Raw genomic sequence first — 24,139 nt, 5'->3', positions numbered from 1 at the left:
ATAAGGCATACATAGGGGTAGGGATTGTGATAACATGAAATATAATTTACCTTTGTTTTGGGGAGTGGTGAAGTGATGAGTCACCCACTGAGTTCCCTATACACACAGTATAGTGTTTAAGTAGTAAGATTTCTGCCTTGCAGCTGCGGTGTCCCAAGGTTCGTTCCAGTCTTCTGATCATTGTTTCTGTAGAAATTTGAATGTTAACTTAATGTCTGTCTGGGTTCCCCTGGGTAATCTAGTTTCCTACCACCAGAGTACCTGGGAAAATTGGCATAAAAAAACAGGCTTATTTTTTCAGGTACTCTGGTTTCCTGTCCTTTCCCAAACATTTGTTTGCATTTGTTTACCAAGATGATCCACTGGGCCGTAGTGAGCCCATTTTCAGTAGAGGCCCAGGGAGAAAAGCTCCACAATGAAATGTATTGTACATTTAATACACACATGCAATACATCAATATACAATAAAAATAGATTAACATAATGAGTATAAACAATGCAAGAGTTGCAGAAGACCACTGAATGAGCAAGGTAAAAAACTGAGCACATTGGATTACTATATCAAGGATAAAAAGTTTGCACAATTAAGCTATAACAAGTTAGGATAAATATTTAGTGTAATTGTTACACCTGTTGCTTGCTTAGATTCTTGCAACATACTCTGAATAATTGACCCTTATGAAGTCATATCCTTAAATATAGGTAAGCAAATAAACTAGTACCAGTACTGCCGTTAAGTAAAGTAAATGGAGGTAGAGTTACTACGGAGTGGTGGTTAATGAAGACGTAAAGTAGTATCAGGTTGTGGGAGGTTTTGGTACATGTGCATTTCCATTGACAGGAAAGGTGTTTCATGGATTTTTTTTAAAGACAGCTGCATTGCTGGTAGACCTGAGTGATGATGGGAGGGGGTTCCATAGCTTGGCAATAGTAAAGGAGTGGAGCTGACCAGCTGAAAGGTTTGGCTTTTCTAGATTCAAGAATAGTTTACTTTCTCCTCTACTCATAGTACCATCCAAATAGACCCCTCTGATCTAAAAGGGCAGAGCAGGTAGTCTGAATACAAGTTTGTGTGCAGTGATTAATTGTAGATATGCAAGACAATGTGGGAGTTCTAGCCAGTTTAATAGACATAATGAGGCAGAATGGTAATATGAATATTTTGCATTAGTCACAAATTTTTTGTAGCACAAGTCAAGTTTGGATTTCGGGGAAGGACTGGATGTTGATCCGTGTAGAAGAGATTATAGCAGAAAGGAAGAAGCTAGGGATTGTTTTGCAGAGTGGTAGAGGAAATAGAGTATGCCCAGTTTTTGATGTTGCTGTGAATATGCAGTTCAAATGTTAGGTGTCATTATAGATAAAAACCTAGTAGTTTTTGTATTTGGGCCATCCACGATGGTGTTTAGAGAATGAATAGTGAATTCCTCCTTGTTAGGGAAGTTTGTTTGTTTTTTGGGCAAATTTTATAGGGCAAGATGATTATTGGTCATCCATGTTATCAGTAGAAGTGTGAGGGTGGTATGGGTAAGTTGCTGTAGTTCTGATGTGGCAGTGCAGATGATGGTTGAGTCATCTGCATATTGGATTACAGTACTTTGAGTGGTGTGGAAGTTATTGAGACACTGCCAGCCCAGCTGTCTGTGTGAATATCAACATGATTCATATTCTTGTCTAAAGAGAGCTATATGTTGTGTGTATATTAAGCTACTAGTATAGAAGTGTGGGTTGAACAGGGTTTGTACAGTACTCCGCTTCAAGGATGTGTCCACAGTGTACCCTACTGGAAAAGAACAGAAATGTGTAAACTATATACCTGTGCAAATGTATGTTTTAAAAGTAGAAGCTGGAACATACAGAGTTAACTTACAAGACTTCAATAAAATGAGTTGAAATTGGCGTTTTACAATTTTATCTCTCCATTTCAGTGAAGCAGACACATTGTCTAGAGCTAGAGGTTTTTCTATTGCCTTGGAGAAAAGTCATTACTAAGTCTAAAATGTAAAAGTATTTAATTGTTTTACGACTTTCAGTTCTCTGCAAACACCTGAGAGATGTGTATTTTTAATACAGAGATATTAATTTCTGTTAGCCTGGGAACTGAAGGCAGGTGACGGAGTGATGTCATTCAAGCTGATTCAGCAGTAATGTTTGATACTAATTCAAGAACTCTCTCCAAGAGAGACTCTGCATTTTGTGTCTTGTCTTGGACCTAGCAAGAACATCCACTCATCTGCATTTGCCTTGCCATGTAAGACTTTTAGGGCATAGAATCTCTCTTAGATATAGATAGGAATATAGTAAAGATTAGTTTAGATGTTTTCTATATTCATTTTAGACTGCCCTGCAATGTTGTTTTAAAATATTTCCTGTGATTCTGAACTCTGCAGTTACTGTGAGTGTTGTCTTGTTTTATTATTTGTTATTAAATATATTTAAACCTATCTTTGTGGCTGATGTTTGTGAGACATATTTAAGCTTTTAAAGTACTTGCATATGTATTTGGTGACACTGTACAGGCCACTCCTAAATGGACTTGCAAGTCTTGGTCACACTTACTGTTTGGATAATAGTAATATTACACAGTAGGATTGGTCACCCTTTGTAAGGGCCTTCTATTTGCTGATAAGGAGGGGTTTGTGGCAGTGATAAACTACCTTGTAGTCTGGGCAGAAGGGGGCATAGCTAGTAAATCTGTGCCAGCCTTCCTCAGGGTGTGTGTGTGTGTGTGTGTGTGTGTGTGTGTGTGTGTGTGTGTGTGTGTGTGTGTGTGTGTGTGTGTCCGCTACTTGGGCAAGGACACGAAGCGCTGGTTGGACAGAAGGTGCTGGAGCGCTTGGCTTGACCCCTCAGCTGAGATCTTAACCCTATAGCTGTGCCAGTGGGGGAGTCTTACTGGGGATCTGCAGAAAGAGGGAGAAACCAGCCCCAGACTGACTGTGATCTCTGTGTGCTCTTTAAGGGAAATTGTACTTGTACTTGTCATCCTCCCATTCTGTACATCCCTCACTGTTGCCAGTGGTGAGGATTGAGGTTCCTTGATTACTGGACCAATGCATGGGGCATCGCCGGTATATTGTTGGGATGTATATACACTAAACTGTGTACATTTACCTTTACAGTTGTGGTCCGGTTATGGCTGAAAAGGCTCCTAGAAGGACAAATTCACTTCATCAGTTAGCAAGCAAACACATTAAAAATGTTTTGCGTTGCCGTTTCTAAACTTTTACTTTAATTTTTAGCTAGTAACATAAATATGGTGGGTTTAAAGTAAATTGGTAGCTTTGATGTGCCAAGGGTCTAGGTAATCAAAATAGCAGATGCTTTTTTGCTACTCCTGTCTATATCGGATATTTTTTTATTGTCACACCTTTTATTTGGGGTTTAACGTTAGGCTAAATAGCTTTGTCCATGGTTTGGTATTCATTTGCCATATTAGTTACAGCAATCTGTGTTTCTAGTTCGATTGTGCCAGATGTTTCACCAAGTCAGGAAGGAGGTCATTATTGGTCTGGTATCCAAATGCCTCTCTGCTGTTAGTAGAAATAAAAGAAATGGTAGTGCAGAATATCCACTGGGTGCTTTACAAATGTGTACTGTTGTTTTAACAGGGCATCAAAATGTTCAAAAGAATAGCCATTTTGGTGGTAACACTAAGAGGTGAAAGTCGGGTCTATATCACTTTGTCAAAGCGACTAACTGTCGAATCCCTATTCATCAAACTTTAATCCATCAAACTTTCATTTATGCAAATTATTTCCCGGGGAAAAAAACTAGTTGGCCATCAGGAATTTGGGCTTTTCCCCACTGTAGTGTGAATTAGAGTTGGTATATTTAGGGGGGTGTGGGGTGTACAGCCCCTTACCTGGGTGGGTTTTAAATGTGTTTTTTGTCACGGTCGCTAGGTTGGCCTATTAGTCCCCCCCCGGGAAAGAATTTGTGTAAATGAGCTTTTGATTAAGTTCCGATAGGGATTTGACTCTCCAAGTTTAACTGTAATTTTAGCTTTTTTTCTTAATCCCTCCTAAAACTGGTGATTTTGGAGAAAAAAATAGTGAATAATCTTAATGACAAATTATAGCCTTTTGTCATTTTGTCTATTCTGGTATATTACTTTCTGACCCCCCCCCCCCCTCCAAGAAGGGTCTCCAGCTTGCACACACCTTTTCCTATTAAGAGATAGCAGCAAAACAGTTTTAGGTTCTCTTGTGGTTGGTGGTTGTTTCGGACCTGTGGATAACAACAGTATAAGATGAACCAGCCTGCATGAATATTGATTTGAACTGCTTGATGCATCCAGCCCAGAAGAGGTGGGAATACCTGATGTCCTTATTCACCACAGCGTATTCATTACAAATGGGAATTCCTTGCCATGAAGCCCAACGTCCAGCCAGTTTACCAAAGTCTACCCTTGCTTAAAGGTACACTGAACATCACCTATACACTCCTTGCGTAGCATAGGGCATAAAGGTGACGTTCAGGCGTACCATCCTCAGAACTATTTTGCAACCAGTCCAAACACAGTTTTTAAGCATCGGTCTGTTATTTCCTTCCATTTTTTTCTGTTTGTTGGCATTCTGGTGATTACTCCTGTTTGTTGAAGTCCTCACCATTGCAGATAAGTACCCTGCTGGGTTTTTTGTTCCTCTTCTGATTTTGTTTTGTGCTGTTTGGGGGGGGGGGGGTTAATGTTAATGCCATCCAGGAAGGGTAAATGCCAGTGTGGGAGACTGATTCCTCATAAAGACTTGCCATAGTAAGTGTCTTTTTTTGCCTGGGTGCTGCTCATGACCATAAGTCTTGTTCTGTTTGTCAGGCATTTGTCCCTAAAACTTTTCATAGCAGGCTTTGTTCCCTTTCTTTGTATCTTGAGAACCAGCATCCTAAGCTTCTTGCTATGGATGGAACTTCATGCCCAGAGTGTTAGCCGTCGGGGAAGAAGGTGCATAAGGTAAGGCCAGAATCTTCTGCTGTCCAGCTTCTGCCAGGGGTTTCTCCAGAGGTTATTACAAACCTGGAAACTCACCTGGTTGTATTGTCAGATTCCCCTACTCTGTCTAGGTTGGAGGTTGGGGGGATCTGGTGGGCAGCATGTTCGATGTGTTGCAGCCATCTGTTTCGGCTGTTCAGAGGGAACCACAGTTGATTTGTTTCCAAGGGGTCTAGAGGGGTTCTGCAGTTTTTCTTTAGGGAAGAAGTTCTTACTACAGTTGTGGAATGCCTGAGTCAGGGCCTTCTCAGGTTTCTAGGAACTAACCATATTTCTTCTGCTTCTAGAGATCCACAAAGTGAGTGGCAGGCCTTTACTTGGGGGTTACTTAATGCTTTACTGTTGTTGTGGCCTTCTCAAGGGGTTTTGGTTCCTGCACCTTCTTGGTCCTCTTCATTCCCTAAAAGGGCCAGAGAATCAAATTTTTCTGAGGTGGATTCTGATGAATCCCTTGCTTATTGTACCCCAGATTCATTCTCCTTTTAGACTACGGATCTGAGGAGGAGGACTTTCATACCCTAGATAATCCTTCTGAGGAAACTTTCTTTGGGGACACGATCTCTAGGATGATGGAATTTAAGTGGGATTGTGCCCAGGTTTCTGAATTACATAAGAGGTACTATCAGTTACTGCAGGTGGAATCTCCTAAACCTGCGGCTATTCCTCCTGTCTTGCCTGATTTTGGATGTTTTTTCAAATGCCTCTAAAGCACTGGATTCTCTGCTCCCTAGAAGTCTGAGTTTTATAGGGTGCCTGAGGATTGTTTCTTTTTGTTGAAATGTCCTGCTGCTGACCCCTCTGTGTTGTCTGTAGCCTCTGATAAGCCATCTCAATTGCTTCCTTTGTCGAAGTTACTGCCTTCTGAAAAGGACAGTAGAACCATGGCTAGGCCGAGTAAGAAGTTCTATACTTGTGCTACCCTAGCTCTTAGGGCTATTAATTCTGGGACCCATATCTCTAGGTATGCCTTGGCTCCCTAGCTCTTAGGGCTATTAATTCTGGAACCCATAACTCTAGGTATGCCTTGGCTCCCTAGCTCTTAGGGCTATTAATTCTGGGACCCATATCTCTAGGTATGTCTTGGCTCCCTAGCTCTTAGGGCTATTAATTCTGGGACCCATATCTCTAGGTATGTCTTGGCTCCCTAGCTCTTAGGGCTATTAATTCTGGGACCCATATCTCTAGGTATGTCTTGGCTCCCTAGCTCTTAGGGCTATTAATTCTGGGACCCATATCTCTAGGTATGTCTTGGCTCCCTAGCTCTTAGGGCTATTAATTCTGGGACCCATATCTCTAGGTATGTCTTGGCTCCCTAGCTCTTAGGGCTATTAATTCTGGGACCCATATCTCTAGGTATGTCTTGGCTCCCTAGCTCTTAGGGCTATTAATTCTGGGACCCATATCTCTAGGTATGTCTTGGCTCCCTAGCTCTTAGGGCTATTAATTATGGGACCCATATCTCTAGGTATGTCTTGGCTCTCTTTTTTTCAGGCTTGTCAGCTTCTTTCTGATCTTCCAGACTCTGACAGTAAATTATCTGCTCTTTCCTTGCGTGGGCCTTCCTCCCAGGTAGTTCTTCACTCTATCAAATGTAGTTATGATGCAGCAGATGCCCCTTCTAGGGCTGCTGCTTTTGGATCCATTCTGAGGAGGTATTCTTGGCTTCAACCTTTACCTGATGATATTGAGGCCAAGTTGATGGATGCTCCTCTACATTATAAACTTTTGTTTGGGGAAGCGGCTGCTGGTTTATCTTCCAGATGATAGGAAGGCTTTACAGGAGCTTAAATGTCTTTGTTTCTCCTGTGCCTAAATTTCAGTGAAACTACCCTTTTAATCCAGCCTTTGTTCATAAACAATTTCGCCTTCCTAAAAGTAAAAAGGCTGATAAATGGACTCCTCCTGCTAAGGCAACTTAAACTGTAGGGATTCATAAGCCTTCCTTTCCAAACAAACCAGGTGCCATCTGACTATCCACCCATTCCCAGTCACATTCCTCTTTCTCTTTGGCTCCAAATCACCCAGGATTCTTGGGTTATGTCCATCATTCATCAAGGGTACTTCATGGTCTGCATTTCCTACCCTCCTTTTATGGGCATTCCTCAGCCTCCTTGGGAACAACCTTCCTTTTTTCCCCAGAGGTTCTTTGAGACCTTTTGTCTTGGGGTACTATTCAAGAGGTGCCTGTGTTCAGAGGGAAAGGGTTTTATTCAAGAATGTTTCTAGTGCCCAGAAAAGAAGGTACTTGGAGACCTATTGTAGACCCCCCCCCCCATCTAAACACTTTCCTTTCCTTCAGTCCCTTTTTCCTCTCTTGCTCCCTCGGACCTTTCTGGTGTCTCTGGATCTCAAGGATGCTTATATTATTGTATTTTTATGCACTTCTTGTAAAAACTATACCAAAAAAAGAAAAGCAAGACCGTTATGGATAACTGAAGGGGGGGGGGGGTAAGAGGCCCTGTTCAGCTATACGAGAGCAAGTATGTAATAACACTTTTTTTAACAAGCATGGTCCTGCTCGTACACAGCCAGATTGCACCAGACCGTACTGCAGAAGTAAAGTGGTTTAACTACTTTGTTAGCCTTCTACTAACCTTGACATGATTTAATTAAGAAACCAATTTCTGAAATTCCATGTATGGTCAGTATAGCAGCCCAGCTTCCTCCATAATTCCCTTTTTTACAAGATGTATTCCCATGAAATGAAATTGCACGTAACGTCTTGTGTAATAATAATGTGTATATAATCTTTTGTATAATGTACTAAATCTTCCTTGTACTGAACAAATGCTTTCCAGCACTTTGTTGTACATTTGTTGGTTGCCACTGTGCTCCCCTCGTCAGTGGAGCTTTTGAATTTGTGGCACCATCAGGGGATATGAACTTCAGATGACTTGTGTTCAACAGGTAACTCACTGCTAGAGTCCTCAATGGTCGTGTGTTCAAGGATTAACTCGGTGGCTCATGGCTGTTTGCTGTAGAGCGATGCAGCTGTGACTGTGATTCAGATGACCTGAACTAGATTAGGGGTTCTGGAGTTGGAAGAGCTGGGGGGTTGGGGTAGGGAGTATTAGTGAGCAACCAGTACAGGCTCGACCATCTTGTAGGGAGGGAGGTGGATGTAGCTGGCCACTCGGGTGACATTTAAAGGAGTGCTAGGTGTTCACACCTGAGCCTGCTGACCACATACTGCCCTCGTGGTAATCATGGTTGAGGGTGTCAGTTTAAGGAGTCGCATTCCTCTCAGCAGGCAGCACTTGGTACAGGTTGTAGAAGATGCCCTAGGGAGGGAGAGAGGAACTCCAAGGCGGGAGGGATAGGCCACCCCCATCGGACATGAAAGCTGGCATTATATGCAACCCAGCATTTGTCAAATGGTGAATAAATGGACAAAGTGCATATCATGGGACTCTTGCCCAGCCTGGGGAATGCTTTTGCCCCAGTGGAAATGAGTAGACCAATTTGTTGGAGCCATTAAAGCAGGTGGGATGAAGGAGCAGAGCCATTTAAAGCAGGTGGGGTGAAGGAGCAGAGCCATTAAAGCAGGTGGGGTGAAGGAGCAGAGCCATTAAAACAGGTGGGGGTGAAAGAGCAAAAAAGGACCACTTTGAAAAATGATGTGCATAGCGAATCTGCGGATCTTCAGGTCAGAAAGAAAACTTTACAGAATAATAAAGCTGTAAGAGTACAAGGACAGAAAGGTCCTCCATGTAAAAATGTACAGGGAGACCACCAATAAAAGCCTGTTTAGCACGGTCATGCAGTTCTTGCCTGATAATCCAGCAGTCAACTGATGCATCCTGCTGTACAGATAGCTGAGATGGGACCATTGTATGAATATTGAATGGTTTCCTACATGTGGTTGATGTCATTTCAGTTTGGCACTAACTGTTTCCTGATGCTACTTTTCCTGTCCATGTTTTGTGGGGTAATAAACTGAAGTCCCAGGTCATGGCAGTAGTGTGCTCACCCTTGTAGGGATTCCTCATTTCCTTCCAGTTGTGTGACCATGTCATGAAGGTGGGTGGGTTAGTGTGCCACAGGGTGGGGGTGGTACACAATGGGCTTGCCTCCTGCCTGAAGTATGATTTATGTGATTTTATAGTCTGACGACATATTTACATTTAGTACTGATGGCTTTGCTTTAGGAGTTTCAGTCTCCATTCTTGGGGCAAGAGGGTCACAGTGGGCGTGTTCATTATGCCTGTAGCTCCCCTCCTATTTGTCGCCTTTTGATTCTCATCTAGGCTGCCAGTTGTCCGTGCAGCCATCACTCATCCTGTCATAGCGTTAACGCTTGTTGTCTGTGCAGAAAACTTGTTGACCTGGCCTCCCTCCATTAACTGGATGCCTCTTTTTCTTTGTAAACTAATAGATTGCACCACGATTAGCATCATCCATTTTTATTTATTTATTTTGTTTAATGATTTATTTTAAGTAGTTTCATGCAAACTGAGCTCAGCATTTATAGTTCCCAGTAGTTTTTAGTTTTATTATAATAATGACTTGTTTCTGATTGATATGCATAGTGTAGGGAGACCTTTTACAAACTAATATAGATATATAGAGATAGATAGATAGATATAGATATAGATATAGATATAGATATAGATATAGATATATATATATATATATATATATATATATATCACACACACACACACACACACACACACACACAGGGTCTATATTAGAACATCAAAGTTTCACATCTTCGAATGTTCTAATATCGACCCCTATCCAGTGAATGCTGAAAATAGCGAAGCTACAGAAAACTGAATTTTTTCCTAGGGAAAGCGGTTGTCTGTTTCTGTCGCTTCGCTATTTTCAGCACTGTGGTGGAAAGTTACAGGTCGGGTTCAGGTAAGTGTGCGATTGGGTGCGGGTTAGGTGAGTTAGGGTTAGGGTGTGGTTCAGGTAAGTGTGCGATTGTGTGGACATGAGGGTTAGGGTGGGGTAGGTGAGTTAGGGTTAGGGCACGGGTAAGGTGAGTGTGCGATAGTGATGGACCTTAGGGTTTGGGTTAATGTAAGTGGATAGGTCATGGTGTATGTACAGTTTAGTGTAGGGTTAGATGTAAGATTTTAGGTGTATGTGTGTGGATTGCTGTTTGTTTGGTGTGCTTGTGTTGTGTGTGTGTGTTTCAGAACAACTAATTTTTTCCCTAGGAAAAAATTCGCTGTTCTGCATGTTCAATGTTTTCAGCATTCGCTGAATAGGGGTCGATATTGGAACATTCGAAGTTGTGAAACTTCGATGTTGTAATATAGGCCCTGTATATATGGGAGATTATTTTTATTTATATATATATATATATATATATATATATATATATATATATATATATATATATATATATATATATATATATGTGTGTGTGTATAATTATAATTTTTTTTTTATTTTTTTTTTTTTTTATATTTGTATATTTTGTACTTGTATATATTATACATTTATATTTTTAATTATAAAACTAATTTTTAGTAGTCTATTGTTCCATTAGAGCTGTACAAAGTTTTTAAGACCATCTATTAACCTGTGGGAAAGTTTTAATAAATCGCATGATGAATACTGGGCTCTATAAGGTTCTAAGAGCTTGCATGAAGTTATTTGTTGGTTCTGAGGAAGTCCCGAGGGTATTTGGGATGAAAGTACATGAATAATGGATGAGTTACCTGTATGTGCTAAACTACGTGAAATAAATTGTGGTTTTTATACATCTCACCTGGTTGGTGTGTTTGGACTGTTCACTTATTCAGAGGCTCTGTGTGAAGATCCTCGGAGGGTTTTTGTTCTTCTGTTATAAGATGATGACCATGTCTGCACAGTTTAACATGTTCAGCGTCATCAAAGTGGGTTTCCTAAACAAAAGTTTTTGAGGCCTTCCTATTTTCAAATTTTGAAACATCTTGGATTTTTTAAATGGTTTTATTAATTTATTAATGCTTCATGAGGTAATTCTAAACGTTCATGAGGTAATTCTTAACATTCTTTCCATTTTAACCTTGTGGTGTTGTGCATCTTGCTGTCTTGAGATAACAGCACTAGGTTGCATAACTGGAAGGTTTGTAACAAATGTTCATCTTCTGTTTTATAGACTCCAAATAGTACTTCATAAAATCCCTGACTTACTGCTCTCAAATTGAATCTCCCAAGGACTTTATCAGCCCTGAGTCTCCAGGGGAAGAATTTTAGTTTGTGTATGCTATCTCTCTCTCTCTCTCTCTCGGTAGAACACCTTTAAATGGCAGGCCTCCGATGTTTGAGGAACAAAAAAGAAGTGCTTTGAATTATTACAAAGGAATCGGCCCTCCCCATCTGCTGTTACCTCCCTTGCTTCTGGCCTTTCATAGGTAGGTACTAGGCTATCTGCCCTAGGGCATTTATAAGTCTAGCCAGAGTGTCTGCTTTCGCCAACCCATTGATTAATTAACTGAGCCTCTGTCAAGCAGAGCCAATGAAGTGATCCCAGGGGTGTACTTTCTGTTACCCATCCACTCATCAAGGCTTCTCTTGAAGAGTGTTAGTGAGGGGCTCTGCCTAATGTAGTTAGGAATTTTGTTCCAAAGCATGGGGAGTCTCTCTGACAGGAATCTATCCCTCCAGCATGTTCTATTTATTGTTGTGGCGAGGTTTAGCTCACTAGAGCACTTGGCTCACAGTGACTTGGATTTCTTTAGGTGGAGCATGTCCATCAATTCTGAGTTGAACATGGCTTTGTAAATCAGGCAGAGATCACCTCTGAGTAAACAATATGCCACTGAGTGCAGCCGGAGTTTTTTTCAGTCGGGCTGCATAGGACATATGTTTGAGGCCAGTAATCCTCTTGGTGAGGTGCTTTTGTGGTCTTTCAAGCTGTTGGCAGTAATTCTCTTGGTGAGGTGCTTTTGTAGTCTTTCAAGCTGTTGGAAGTGTCTTGTGAGGTACACCCCAAATGGGGCATTGTACTCTGATGGGTCTGATGAGTGATCAGTAGAGGGGCACTATAACCTCTTTATTTCTAGATGTGAACCCCTTAGTAATTAGATGGGCCACATAGAAGGATTTCCTAACTACTTCGCCAATATGATTGTCGAATGAGAGATTACTATCTACCTGGGTACCCAGATCTCTTATTACCTCTTCTGTATTAAGGGGGCTGCTGCCTATGTAGTAATTCGAGGTGGTAATTTGAGGGCGTTTTGTTTTCCCCAAACGGGATGACTATGCATTTTTTGGCATTTAGCTTGAGGCCATGACTTTGACACCAGGTGTCTGTCTCAGTAAGGCCTTTTTGGAGGATGTCCGTGTCAGCCGGAGAGTCCATTATGGCTCCCAGTTTGCAGTCATCGGCGAACTTGGTTAGCCATAGTCCTCCTGTGTTTGCCTGTACTTCTGAGAAATATATGCCGAACAGTAGGGGTCCCAGAACTGTGCCTTGTGGGACACCACTAGTGACTGGTTTAGAGTCAAACCTGGAGCCCGCTGTTCTTACCGTGTGAGTTCTGTCTGTAAGCCAGTTGGCAACCCATCTTGTGACGTAGGGGTTTATGTTCAGGCTGGTGAGTTTTTCTATAATACCTAAGTGAGGAATGGTGTTGAACGCCTTGGCGAGATCAAGGTAGGCTGTGTGAACCACCTTTCCCTCATCTATGGCCTTGGTAACTGTCTCGAAGAAGTCATCTAGGTTTAGTAGGCATGATCTGCCCTTAAAGCCGAACTGGGTCGGGTCAAGTGTTTGGAGGTTCCCAATGTCTTTGTTAATGAGTTCCGTGATGATGCGCTCCATAGCTCCATTGCATTTAAGTTACCTGGCACTTGCTCACTAAAGCAATTATATAAGTCAGCACTAAAATATTAAAAGCACTACACCCTCACAAACTCCCCTTGAGTACCTTGTTCCCCATTGGCCCTTTTTTTTCAATTATAAAGGAATTCCCATTACTATTCTAGCATGTCCAAAGGTCAGTTGTCAATCTCCTCTCCGGTCCAGCTGGTGAATCTGGGAATCTTGAGGCAATGTTACAACTGCCTCATGTACACAGACAACCCCCTCCTCCTCCCAACAAATTCCAACACATGTGAGAGATGCAACCATATAGCCATACTGGAGGCTAAGCTCTCTCAACTCAGTATTTGCGAAACAAGTCAGGAGGAGAAGGAAACCACACTCACTACAATTCCAGTCTCACATAGACCTACCACGACAGCAAACCAAACACATAAACACACAAAGAACATACTCGGAGGCTCTAAATAAAAATCTGCCTAAGCAGCAGAGACCTCCAACGCAGACACCCAAGCAACCGCTACCCCAAAACAAAACACATGCAACACATAGCTCACAAAGCCAGTGTGCCGAACAGTCACAGCCCTTAAGGCTAAACAACACACCTGATACACTTGTAATAGGTGACTCTATCGTCAGGCACACTGACGTCCCATTCACCAGGCTGAACAAGGAGAAGGTCACGGTGAGCTGCCTGTCAGGTGCTAGGATCCGCCACATAAAACAAGCACTCAGGTCACTCCAAGGCAAGTACAAATATGACTCTGTCATTGTCCATGCTGGTGTGAATGACCTGAGAAGTACCTCCCTGGACTACATGAAAAGAGACATAGAGGAGCTCTCTGAGCATGTAGCCCAGGCCGGTATGATCCTGACCTTGAGTAGCATCTTGTCTTGATGCCACAATATGAAGACAAGATGATCAATTTCAACAATTGGCTTAAGCGTTGGTGTCATTCAAAGGGGATCCAATGCCTGTCAGCCTGGGTTTTCATGCTCAACAAGCCACGATGCTTCACCAGGGACGGCTTGCACCTGTCACCCCTGGGCTTTCGGATATTGGCAAAGGCTCTTGCTACCCCCATAGTGCCTTTTTTAGGCAAGGCTCAAAAGACAAACCCACCTCCATAGGTATCACAAGGGATAAGAAACTAAGAGTAATGCTACTCCATGCCAGTAGTCTAAACCTCAAGATGCACGCACTCAAAACTCTCCTTAGCATGGAGAACATTGATATCTGTGCAGTAACATAAACCTGGTTCAAGGCTCCAGAGAGCACCCCAGCACTACCAGGTTTTACCTCATACCATGCTTTTTGGCCCCAAAACTTGGACCGTACCACAAAAGGAGGGGGGAGTATCAATATTAGTCAAAGATACTCACACCTCCAGGTTGGTGGCATAGCACGAAGCATCAGAGACTATCCATGTGCAACTAACAGTGGGTTAAACTGCCTTCAGTTTATAGCCTGCTACAGACCACCCTCCCAAACCCAGGAACCCCACTCGGCCTTCCTGAGAACACTGGAAAATATGAAGGTCTCTCCAAACACCATTTTATTGGTGACTTCAACTATGCAAACTTAGACTGGGAGCATTACTTTAGCTCCAGCACCCTAGCCCAAAGGTTCCTAGAATTTATAAACTCAGATGCTATGGAACAACTTGTTACCACTCCCACAAGAGGGGAAAACATACTGGACCTGATCATCACCAACATGGGGACTCTATGCTCCAGACCAGAAGTGTATCCCTCACTGGTAAGATCAGACCATAAACTAATCTCACTGGATATTCACATCCCGACTCCACCCCTTGCCCTGAAAAAAACAGTGAAAAATTTCTCTAAAGCAAATTTCACACTCCTCAAAATCGAGGTGGAATCCTTCAAAGCTCCCGGGCCTGTGGAAAATATGGCCCAGACCGCAGAATCCTTTATAAACGCATTCTATGAACACCTTCAGGAATGCATGGATCATGCAATCCCAAATAAAACCAAGACCCAATCCTCCAAAGGCAGACGTCCTGTCTGGTGGACCCCAGCCATAAACAAACTATACAATAGAAGGAGGAAGCTACTACATGATAGAGCAAAATCCCAAAAAGGGAAGGCATCTCTGATCAGTATTAGCAAAAAACTACGGGCACTCATAAAATCATCTAAGGCCAGCTTCGGGAGAAAAATTGCACAGGACACTAAGGATAATAACAAGGCTTTCTTTAGTTATGTTTGGAACCTGGGTGGGAATTCCCAGATATGCTCAGAATTAGTCCAAAATGACAAAAATACACCGAACCCACAGACATTGCCAACATCCTAGCTTCAGCCAAACTCCCCCCCCCCCCCCAACACCATAAGGGCAAATATTTATCCCAGCAAAGTGCTGCCTCCCTGACATCTCAGATGCTCAGGTAAGAGCTGCCCTCTCCAAAGCAAAAAACACAGCATCAATGGGACCAGACGGTGTCCCGGGCTGCATCCTACATGAACTCCAAGAAGAGCTAAACCCAAACATAAAACTACTGTTCAATCTCCGCCTTACTACAGGATATGTACCCAAAGAGTGGTGTACAGCAACAGTGGTACCTCTCCACAAAGGTGGTGCCTCAACGGATCCTGGAAACTATTGCCCCATAAGCCTGACTAGCTTGGTCTGCAAAGCTATGGAAAGGATCATCATGGACCTCATAAATAAAGATATTGGGGACCTACAGACACTGGATCCTACCCAGTTCGGCTTTAAGGGCAGATCCTGCCTCTTAAACCTGGTGGATTTCTTTGAAACAGTCACCAAGGCCATTGATGAGGGGAAGGTGGTCCACACAGCCTACCTGGACCTCACAAAAGCCTTCGATACAATACCCCACTCTGGCATTATAGATAAGCTCACCAGCTTAAATATAAACCCCTATGTCACTAGATGGGTTGCAAACTGGCTCAAGGACAGAACCCACATGGTTAGAATTGCTGGAGCCATGTCAGACTCCAAACCAGTTACAAGTGGTGTCCCACAGGGCTCGGTCCTTGGCCCCCTATTGTTCGGCATCTACTTCTCAGAAGTACAGGCCAACATGGGAGGACTGTGGCTGACAAAGTTTGCTGATGACTGCAAACTGGGCGCCATAGTGGAAAGTGCATCGGACACGGATATCCTTCAGAAGGGACTCACGGAAACAGATAGCTGGTGCCAGAGCCATGGCCTGAAGTTAAACACCAAAAAATGTATAGTCATACCCTTTGGGAAAAACAAGGTAACCCCAAGCTACCATATAGGTGGCAATCCACTAAGCACAGAAGTGGTTATCGGGGACCTGGGGACCCAGGTTGACAGTGGCCTTTCTTTTGACACTCACGTTGCTAAAGTGGTTAGAAAGACCTTCTACATTGCCCACCTGATCATGAAGGGATTCACATCCAGATCTAGTGAGGTCATTGTTCCCCTGTACTCTTCACTTATCAGACCAATGATAGAGTACAATGCCCTATTCGGGATGCATCTCACCCGACATCTGCAGCAATTGGAGAGACCCCAAAAGTTCCTCGCCAAAAGGATAAAGGGACTCCAAAATCTGTCATATGCTGCCAGATTGAAGAAACTCCAGCTCTATTCAGTTGCATACAGTCTGCTCAGAGGTGACATGTGCCTGACATACAAGGCCATGTCCAACCCGGAATTAATGGACGTGCTCCACCTCATAAAATCCAAATCCACCAAAACCACTAGAGCAAGCAACTTAAACCTTAGCACGGATATAAATAGGATGTGCTGGAGGGATAGATTTATCACTCAGAGACTCCCTATGCTGTGGAATAAAATCCCGGTCCATGTGAGGCAGAGCACCTCGCTGGCTCTGTTCAAGAGAAATCTTGACCTGTGGATGGGAGATCGTAGGTTTATCCCAGGAATCATCTCTGTGTCACTGCTGGACAGAGGCACAACAAACTAATGGGCACAGTATTTTTTCATATAAGGGGTGGCGTAAGCCACAAAAATTTGGGCTAGGCTTATAAATGCCTTAGGGCAGATAGCCTAGTATAAACCTATGAACCTATGAAACAATACTATAAAAACTCCCTTGCTAAGCTCTTTTTTCATATGTATGGACTTCACCAGAGCATGGGTGTGTTCTCCGCAAACAACATATTTTATACATACTAAAATCAATTAACTTGCAATTATTTCATTTTAAGAAGGGTCAAGAAAATGTATATGAAACAAAATCTGGCATTTAAAATACAAACCCAATGCATTCATAGTATCCAACATTTTAAGTTTGAATAAATTATTAAACTTTGTGTTATAACTTGGCTCTCAATTTAAAAATACTATTGATAGAAATGTATTCATTTAACCCAGGCTTAGTGGTTGCTTTATTCCAAAAGGGTTTTCCCAGCTTCACCCTCTTTGCATAATCTCCGATTTGTCAATAACTCCAAATCTGCGTTTTTAATGTCAATGTTATGAGGACAGTCCTTCACAATTTTAAATAAAGCATTGTTCTCTTTCTGTATCTTGTAATGGTGTTCAAATATTCTCTCTCTAAATTGACGTTCAGTCTTCCCTACATAAAAATGATCTCAGTCCTGACAAATAGCAATATAAACTGTCCCCACTGTAGTGCAATTTGCTCCGATAGTTTTTAACGGGCTGCCATTGTACATAATAGAATTGTCACCTTCAAAAATATACTTACAAAAATGGCGCGTGCCACATTTCCAGGTCCCACTTTCCTAATACCATTGCCTTCTTCATTTTGACCCTGTTCAAAAATATCCATTATAACCTCTCTTGTATGGTGCCAAAATGTTTACTTGGGTCCAGTTTAAAGATATTCCAATTATTGTAATAAGGTCCGTAATCCCCTTGGAATGGGAATTGTAACCCAGTATCCTAGCCTTAGTCTTCTGCTCATTTGTTGCTTCGGTTCCAGAAGATGTAGGTGCAGAAGGAACGTCATACGTCCCTAAAATAGGACTAAATTTACCTTTTTTAAGCTTTGTGACATTGGATCTAATCCTATAAACTAAGGTAGGGATAACCCCCTATTAATAAACATCTTACACAGTTTATCCATTTCTTTTTCTTATACACAGTCATCAGATATCATCCTAGAGAGCTTAATTAGTTGCCCTTTGACCAAGTCATTTTTCTGATTTCGAGGATGGCAACTAGAAACGTATAAATATGAATTGGGAAAAGGTGGGTTTTCTAAAAAAGACTTGAATCAAATCCATTCTTTTATTTTATAAATAGTTGCATCCAAATAGTTTACCTCTTCTCCAGTAAAATTGCATAGCTTTCTCCCTTGCACATAAATGGAACTTACTTCCTCCCCATATCCATACTACACACAATCTTTCAAGTCTTTGCCCCATTCATATTTCTCCTCTAACTGGGAATGTTCCTGCTCCCACCCCTCATAAACTTCCCCCTACTTCACTTACTCTTATTCCTACTAATATACCCCAGCTCAGGCTGGCATCCTGCCTGCCACTTAAACACAAGTCTTTAGGAGGATTTTATGCTGCTTGTGTATCTTAACTGTTATTCTAGATATTGCGTATTAATTATTACTGACTTTTTGTTTTTTGAACAAACTGTATTAACTCCTTGTATTATCAATTACTGATTTTTTTTTTTTTTTTTTTTTTTTTAAATGGAGCTGCTACTGTACTTGTAAATTTTTGTATACAATTTTATTGTTTTCTCCCTGGGCCTCCATTGAAAAAGGGCTCACCTGGCTCAATGGACTTTCCTAGGCAACAAACTGCAAACAAAATAAATTTAAAACCACTAGTGGTTTCATTAACATGTTTAAAAAGTAGTCAAATTCATCTTTACTACCTATCCAAACATTGAAAATATCTGGTCCCGTGTTTTTCCAAAAGGAGACTTTAATATTTGACAAGTCTCTCATCTCCACATCACTGTGTTGGCAAACATGGCAACCTGTGCTGCTCCCATGGCTACCTCTTCCAATTGTCTAAAGCATTCACCTTCAAAGTATAAAAAAATTGTCGACACGATTTCTATCAATTCCGCCAAGAGATTAATTCCAACAGCATCAAAAGCCTCAAAGGTTGAAAGTATTTCTCTAAACCAAATTAAACCTTGTTGGTGTGATATACTGCCAAATCTATGAAATCAGTGGTGAAAAAATTGAGAACTTTAAGGAATATTACTCTAGCTTTGTGGCATAAAGTTCTACGAAGCTCTTAAAATAAGAGGGCAACTATTTACATATGGTTTTAAAACTCTCTCTGAAAATGATTGCTATGGGATAGTGTCTAAAAAAACGGTTCAACCAGAAACTCCTTAGTTGTAAGAATAACACTGTTTGGGTAGAAGTGTCAAATATAGTGGGCTGTTTGCCTTTTAGACGTTTGAAATGGTGAAAACAACTATGTTCAAAAGCACAAGTACAAACTGAAGATGCAAAAGAGCTGCCCTGTATAATGACAAAGGACTGCATTATCTAGACTGTTCATCATCAGACTAATATACTTAAAATAAATGTTTTTCTCCTGTAGCTTTAAAGAGTAACTCTGAAATGAAACATATGGGCCATTCCAAATAAAAATTGCCTCAAACCAGGTAAAGTGAGAGCTGTGATGCAGGTGCCTGTACCAGAGGACAAATGGGGCAGTCATGAGATTTCTTGGGTGATGCAATGTCTATTGAATTGATCTCAGGTTTGTCAGAGAAAAAAAAGTAATGAACTGAGAAAGCCTAAGAACATTTGTGGTGTGGGAATGAAACTATAACGTGTTGTTGGGGGGAAATGAAGCCTTGAATAAGATATTTGAAATGCTTTAACAGTTGGTGATAGGTTTGCCCACACTAAAATACTTGGAAGTGACGGACTCAGTTAATTTGTAAACAGATGTTCATAAACTAGTTGTATATGTGTTCAGAGCATTTACTGATGCAAAAAAAATATATATGAACACACACAAAAAGAACTGGTGTATAGTATGCATTTGTCTGAAGTGTGTGTTGTGTATATATAGATTAAAAAAAAATATATATATATATATATATATATATATATATATATATATATATATATATATATATATATATATAATCATACCTCTCAACTGTACAGATTTTCACAAAATGTCCAGATTTCTGCCTCATATTTTCGGTCTGTTTCTCATAAAATTGTTTACTGGCAAATCACTGAGGACTGCAGTCAGAAAATAAAGGCACCCATTTGAATTTCAGACTTCATACCCTTCAGAAAATTCATGGTAATGCATAACCTGTTGTTATATCAACTTTCTAATGTATACATACACACACAACTCAAAAACAAGTGCTAGGGACCACTATGATTGCAAATGCCCTTACAGAAATATGAGATGAAAGCGAGTTATAATGCATGGAAAGCGATGCAGATGGCTGTTGCTCTGAGTTCTTTATTCTTGTTCGAGCAGAATTAGATCTGCTTCAAAACGATCTGGAAGTTAAGTAGTAAGTAGAGTAACTGGGGGGTAACTAGGGACTCGTACGTTTTGATGAATCATAATTATGAGAAGTTTGCGTCTGATTCCAGCTCTCGATTCCTTTTCCCTGCACCTGCTGATTCCCTCATAGACGGGGTTACCCTGAGTATGGAGTAAGAGCCACCTGCAGGGTCCATTACATAGGCAGCCATGACGGTTGTTTATGCCCTCACCAGCATCCCAGTTTGATATGATTTGTATTGCTTTAAATGGTTACCCCCTCCCCTGGACAGGGGAATGCATGACTCACATCACCATGTGGGCCATTACACCTTTCCCTACAAGAGTGCATGCTCCCTTGCACATGCTTAGTAAAGGCTACTGTCATGTGACAGCAATCGTACATGCCCAAAGGCAGCATATTCTTCCTGTCATACTCTGCAACCGTCTCCATTTCATTGTCATGATTTATTGTCCCATGTCTGTCAAGCATGCAAGTCACATGACCTTTAGCCCTCTACAACACCATAGCTGCTAATTACTTTTATTTTTTTCAGCTATTTAGCTATGTTACAGCTGACTTAACTGTTTTCTGTGCCTCTCCTTGACATGGTCCTATGTGCACCCCCTCACCTCCCCCAGACATTCTGCAACAATGTTCAGCACTGATGAGGAGATTTAAAGTGTGAAACGGCAAACTGCACCCTGGGTAATAATGCCTTTTTTCATTTTTTTTTTTTTTGTTTTTAAATACTACTTGCCACCCCTTCATTTAACCAATAACACCTTGAAGGGTGTGGTGTGCAACTGATGTCCGCTTTGGACCACCCCTCCCTTACAAAAGGAGCGGAGGACAACTAGATGTCTCACCTGCCACTGGACGTCACTGCTTGGTTGTTCCCCAGTCTCCAGCAGGAGTATCAAACTGTGTGTGTGTCTGTGTGCATGCGCCTGTCTGTCTGTGTGTGTGTGTGTGTGTGTGTGTGTCTGTCTGTCTGTCTGTCTGTGTGTCTGTCTGTCTGTCTGTCTGTCTGTCTGTCTGTCTGTCTGTGATACCATCCTTCCTTACAGGACTGTCTTGCTAATCTTACCAGCCTGTGCTGTCCAGCTCCTAAGCTGCAGAGCATGGTACCATTTCTGCAGTGGAAGCTTTGCATATTAATTCACCATTTTCTCACATTTTGTAGTCCAGTGGAGGGTAGAAGTTGTGGAGGTTCAGGTGGAGAAGTTGTAGGGGTGTACAGTAATGTCTTTGGGGAAAGATGAGTCTAAGGAGATTTTGATTTTATAAATGTGATGTTAGTGTTTATGGATGGAAATGTGCTGACAGGCTGGTCATATTCTTCCATTTTTGTCTGTTGCATATAGGGTACCACCTGTCCCACTTTGCGAGGGACAGTCCCTCTTTGGGCAGTTGTGTCCTGACAAAAATTATTAAAAATGGCAAATGTCCTCAGATTGTAGGAAATAATTATGTCCTATATTGTATGTCACTATCTAAAATACCTAAATGTTATAAGAAACATAATAAGCAACTAAAATGCTACAAGAATAAGCTATTATTTAGGCAAAAAAGTTAAGTTCTATCCTTTGTACTGACCATGGGTATGTGTTGGCCTGTAAAATCTGATGTTTGTCCCGAAAATGTCCCACTTTGGCCATTTGAAAAGGTGGCAACCCTAGTTGCATACAGTGTGGTATTTTATGCATTACTTGGCAAGGTAGTATAATAATTCTTTTTTTTCCCTTTCTGTATGTTTGGTTTAAATAGTTTCTCCTTATAAATAAGGTGGACTGGAAATCGATTAGTAATTCTGAAGATGTTGCGATTCACTGATTGCTTTCCAAGTTCTTAAAGAGAACTTCAGTTTTAGTGCATTTAAAAAAAAGTATATTAATTTGCCCAGTCTACGTAAAGAGTATATACACATGTTTATAATGACTGGTGCAGCTGTGCTTGGGCCGGTTTCCATAAGAATTTGTCACATTATTTTTCCCATGAATTGTTCATGATTGTATGACATGGTTGATGGGTCTATCAGGTTTAATAGTGGAAAGTAAGGAGAATTTTATATTTAAAATAAGTACCATGAGCATAGGAGATTTGATTAAAGGAAACGTCTTTATTTTAAATAAAGGAAAATAACTCAGTTTTGATGGAAAATAAAGTATGTTTTTGGGTATGGTTATGGTATTCATTGCAAAAATGTAATTGTGTTGAGGAATCTACAGAGAAGGGGCTGTATGATTTATTAGGATTTATTTTATAATAGTTATATTGAGTTGCTAGAGATGATATGCCATAATGTTTTTATATGTTTTGCATTGATTGCCAAGACTCTGCTTAGGAGGATGTTTTTGATTTAATATTGAAAATGTGAAAGAGATTTTGAATCTGCAACAGTTTAGAAAGTAAGCTGATTTTACAGATAATGGATTTCATGGTAGTTTTTAGAGCCTTTACTTTTGCCAATTCTCCCAGTTGGGCTACTGAGAAAAAAAAAAAGATTTAGCTTCAGTCATAATTTATAACGCCCACCATCCTGACGAAGATATTTTTTTTTTTCCAGCAAGACTATTTTTAGTTAACTACATTTTTTTAGCTAATTTTAGCTAATCTCCGAACTTCACTATTGTAGGTTTAGAGTGATTCTACTAACCACGTATGAGCTGGCTCAGGGTATCTAACCTATCAGATTATAAGGTATGATGTCAAGTTGGCGTGCCCAATCACAATAAAGGTTTTTTCACCCACACTTAATTGGCTCCCACTGACACACCCCCAGGTACTCTTATAAAAGGAAATCCTCAGGATCACTCTTTCCATTAAGGAACTACGCTAAGATGGTGATTGTACTTCTGGTACTTTTTTACTTCAATAAAGTATGACCTTCTAGAATCTGAACTTCGACTACGTTGATTTGACACCACGGCGAGCAGAGCTCCTTAGCCGAGCCACATTTACATTGTTTTGCCTGTTTTTTCTGTGTTTCATCTTTGATTTCTAGCTGTCACACTAGCGGTTCCTCTCAGCAGGCGACCTGACCAGCTGGAACTACGACCTGTATACAAAGCCTTTCTAAAGGCTTTACTCAGCCTTCAACCACAAGCACTCTGGTACGCACAGCCTTTCTCAAGGCTTTACCGGTAGCCCAGCTTCTTCACCGACATCCCACCGTACCTTTATTAAGGCAGCCTACCTGGTCATCCATTTATTCTTGACTTCCCTAGGGTATTTTATTCGTGAACAATATGAGGTCTGAAACTCAAATGCATGTTTAGTGTCTTCAGTGATTTGCTAGAGAACCACAAATTTTTGAGGAACGGACCAAAATATGAGGAAAAAATGGACATTTGAGAGGTGTATGTGTGTGTAAGGTACAGGGTTTGATTCTTATTTTGGAAAGGGAAATTGGCTAGGCTTAAAATGGCCTGCAAGGGCAGTTAGCCTAGTAGTTGCCTATGAACCTACTGGATATCTGTATACTGAATACAGATAATCATATCTTTTGTTCTGTTTGTGGTCTTTTTTTTTTTTTTCCATTTGAAAAAATCTGTGTATTGGTTGTTAGAGAAAGGATGTTTACAAATCTGACCGTGTGAAGCACCTTTAATAAGCACTGTTAATGGGTCTTGTGCTCATCAGGGAATACTGACAGTGGTCACTAAAGGCTTTCAAAGACCGTAAAACACAACTTTTCCTGTAACCAGTAGTAGAAGTGGAAGATAAAGCTCCGTGCACTACAAAGAATTATGTTTGTTTCTGATCATAACCTTTGTGTTCTTGACACGAATTCCAAGATTAACCTCTTTACCTTTTGAGGCTGGTTTACAAACTATATCACAACAGTGCCAGTGTTGTCTGTAATTGTGTGTGTGATGCCTTGCATACAGTTTGTCATTTGATTGGTATTGGTAATTGCAATGTACAG

The 24,139-nt window shown here is 41.1% G+C and overlaps 1 protein-coding gene across 3 annotated transcripts in view; it reads left to right on the top strand.

The window, feature by feature from the left end:
- The window catches only part of ESRP1 (epithelial splicing regulatory protein 1), a 627,793-nt gene that overhangs the window by 88,358 nt on the left and 515,296 nt on the right, over positions 1 to 24,139 (top strand). The gene's annotated exons all lie outside the window — the stretch shown is intronic.

Source organism: Protopterus annectens, chromosome 3.part1, assembly GCF_019279795.1.
Source record: "Protopterus annectens isolate FY-2018-M chromosome 3.part1, PAN1.0, whole genome shotgun sequence".
Lineage (NCBI taxonomy): Eukaryota > Metazoa > Chordata > Ceratodontiformes > Protopteridae > Protopterus > Protopterus annectens.
The sequence above is the reverse complement of the archived record's forward strand: the minus strand, read 5'-3'. Positions and strand labels throughout refer to the sequence as shown.